This window comes from Sitophilus oryzae, unplaced genomic scaffold (assembly GCF_002938485.1).
Source record: "Sitophilus oryzae breed Bouriz unplaced genomic scaffold, Soryzae_2.0 scaffold_1625_pilon_pilon, whole genome shotgun sequence".
In the NCBI taxonomy this organism is placed as follows: domain Eukaryota; kingdom Metazoa; phylum Arthropoda; class Insecta; order Coleoptera; family Curculionidae; genus Sitophilus; species Sitophilus oryzae.
This window is the reverse complement of record NW_022146309.1, coordinates 1,719,935-1,723,340: the sequence shown is the minus strand read 5'-3', so window position 1 is coordinate 1,723,340 and position 3,406 is coordinate 1,719,935. Positions and strand designations below refer to the sequence as shown.

General features: G+C 29.7%; 1 protein-coding gene and 1 long non-coding RNA gene across 2 annotated transcripts in view; both read left to right on the top strand.

The window, feature by feature from the left end:
* Positions 1–3,406, top strand: part of LOC115880552 (mitotic checkpoint serine/threonine-protein kinase BUB1 beta-like) — a 110,351-nt gene that overhangs the window by 80,255 nt on the left and 26,690 nt on the right. The gene's annotated exons all lie outside the window — the stretch shown is intronic.
* Positions 1,101–1,786, top strand: LOC115880554. Its single transcript, XR_004049903.1, has 3 exons — positions 1,101–1,209; positions 1,262–1,479; positions 1,605–1,786. It is a non-coding gene; the product is annotated as an uncharacterized LOC115880554 (long non-coding RNA).

Below are 3,406 nucleotides of genomic sequence, written 5' to 3'. Positions count from 1 at the left end.
ATTCGACCATCTAATGCTGAAACATTTAGATTAATTTGTTTCAAAACATTTTGCATTGCAAAATCTGTGGTCATGCATGCAACTTTGACATATTTCTCTTCAATAATTTGTGAGTTGACCTGTTTTCTAGCTAAATGTACGTTTGAAGGATTAATCCAACTATCGTCGTCATCTTCATCTTCACAACTATCACTTAAACTGTTTTCTGAAATATTTGGATCAACTGGAATTAGCACTTCATTATCAGAATCATCAACTCCACAATTTATGGGCTCAAGCTGAGAGGTTTCTATCGTTGTTGTGATCTCTGTATTTTTAATATTATTGTCTAACAAATCTGTATTAGTAGATTGTATTTCATCTTTTAATAACTGTTTGTTATCTGAATTGTCCTTTTCAAAAACTCCTTTTTCATTAGGTATAAAGAAACCTGTTATATCAGGATCTATTTCTTTTACAATACTCTCAGTGGTAGGTCTTGGTAGAGTAGGTTCTGTTCTCAGCTGTTTTAAACCACATTTCTCTTTCTCCAGTTGGTAGGTTAGAGCTATAACCTTTATATCAACAGCGGATAGACTGGGATAATCCCCAGTTTTTTTAGAAAAATCTGTAACAAATTTAATATTCTCTGGGAAAACATCTTTTACAACCAAGTTGTAAGGTAATGTAATGAGTCTTCTTAACTGTCGTTTATTAGTAACTTCGTTTAAAACATCCTGACAAGTTATTAAATTTTCTGCAATTTCCTAAAAACATATATATCATACAATGGCCACACCATAACAAACTATAAATTCGAACTTACATGAAGTGGAGCATTTTGAATAAAAGCAGAAGTATCTACCACTAAATATTCTACTTGTTTCTTGTCGGAGCTGGACATAACTTCTGCCATTTAAAGAATTCTCAAATACACGTGTTAATATAAAAGTTCTGAACATGAAATAAAAATAAATAAAAATATAACCTTACATTTTCCGTATATCGGACAATTGAACTACTATCACGACTGCAGGGAATTTAGCCACAGGAACTAATTGTTTTTTACATGCACATCCCCAAATCACATCCCTGATACAATTGAGTGTCAAATGTCAAAGAATATAAATATAATTATACCGGGTGTATGTTTTGGTTTAACCGTTTAATTTTTTCGGTTTTTCTTCTGAAATTTTTTGTTTTCAAATTACATCAGAGAAATTAAAACAAGTACGGTATATGTACAGTATTTTCACAGTCTAAAAGATATATTTTTTTATAGTAAAGAATCTATGTAATATGTATGGAGTAAGTGTGAGAGTGTAAGAATTTATTTCAGATACCTAGTTGTTTCTATGATACCCAGTTACCCACTTATTAGCCTCATTTAATTAAGGATTCTGCTGAAAGACAAGATTACATCACATCATTTTATCCAATTTGTCACATTTAAACTATGAACTTTTTTGAAAGATTATTTGGCTTTGGATTTAAAAATGAGTAAGTAACTTTATGCCTGGTAATTTTTTGTTACTTACAGAAATTTACTTTTTAAGAACAAAACTGTGATGAACTTTTCGGTTTATTATTGATCCCATTGAGAAAAAATAACTAATATTTTTCAGGTCTGGAAATAATTTTGATTCATTCAAAGGTAAACAACCAGACAATCATATTGAGGAAGCTAGAGATTCCTTGCATATGCGATCCTTTTTTGAGGACGAAATAGATTCTTTTATAGAATCTATGGGACTCCCGAGTTTGCCACAGTTATTTGGTAAGTATTCCGCCTATTTATGTGATTAACAAGTGTAAAATAATAACAAATTTTATAACTTAGTTACATGACAAAGCTTTTGTTTGTCACAGTACAGAAATACCTACATTTATCTTTATGCATTTTTCTAAAACATTGTCAACCAAAAAGCAATTTTTTTGTCACAACTACTATAATCATAATTTTCTTTATAAATAAACGTTTTAAGATCAACTTTTCAACTAGTATAAAAGAAATAAAAATAAGCGATACAAAGGTACAAGATTTTAGCATTATGATAGAGTTGGTGGTGTTGTTAGTGTGTGTAAGTAGATGGATAGACTGAGGCAGTATACTTCCGTGGCCAACTAGGTCACTCGCTGGTCATGAATTTACCATTCCTGGGATTATATTTATGGGATTGAATCAAGAAAGGACATCGATAAATAAGAACTAAATAGCATTATAATTATTAATAATTAATAATTTTTATATTTTAATATTAATTTTAATTTTATATTAATTTTAATTAATAATTTTTCCATACATATAATTTTTCGTAAAAACATTTTATGAACTTATAACGGACATTTTATGAACTTATAATTTCTAGCTATTGCAGGCGGCCGATTTACATGTTTACATATTTTCTAGCTATTGCAGGCGGCCGATTTACATGTTTACATGAATTTTTTTCCCAAAGTTATATGATAAGTAGCTCTTGGGATACAGCCGGCGTTCATTCTTAGTTGGCCATCCGGTACAATCAGTTTTGATAATATATTGAATTCAAGTATTGTTTTAAATTTAATATGTCTGTCACCTACCGACAATTTTTTTATATTATATCTTAAATATCGTAATTATGGGAAATATCTTACTTTGATACACTAAAAGGCAATACTGTTTTAACTTCAATGATCGACTAAAACCGACAAACAGGGTAATTTAAAATAATACAGGGTGGCGCACCTTATTCGCCTCGGTTGATTATACGAAAACGGAAAGATGTAGAAACAAAAATTTTTATGGGTGTATGTAGAGAGGCAATGTGCATAATTTAAAATAATTTTCAAATGTACAGGGTGTGTCAGAACTAAGATCCATACCAAAGTTATATATTTTTTCTTATGGAACACCCGGTATTTATTTCATTTTTGGATTCTTGGGCATAAAATAAGGCATTTATTATAAGGGTTTAATATGTTTAAATGTTTTGGTTTTTGAGATATTCAAAGATATTTAAATATGCATGATATAATAAAAAAGTTTGTCATTACGCTGTACATTACTTTTCAGAGTTAATTCTTGTGCTGACTTTGAAGCCAGAGAAATAAACTTTACTAAAAATTTTTATTGCTTCTGGCTCAGATTTTGAATTAAAAGCGATTTTTCAATAAAATGGCAATCAAGATGGCTGGTGTCGCCATGGCAATTTGCCCATGGCAGTTTAACTCAGCACAAGAATTAATTCTAAAAAGCAATGTAAAGGGTGTGAATAATAATACATTCTATTGTAGGCATGCTTTTTTAAATATCTTTAAATATCTCAAAAACCAAAGATTTTAAACATATTTAACCCTTATAATAAGTACCTTTTTTTGAGCATAAGAATCCAAAAATGAAATAAAAAACTGGGTGTTCCATAAGAAAAAATATAACTTTGGTTTG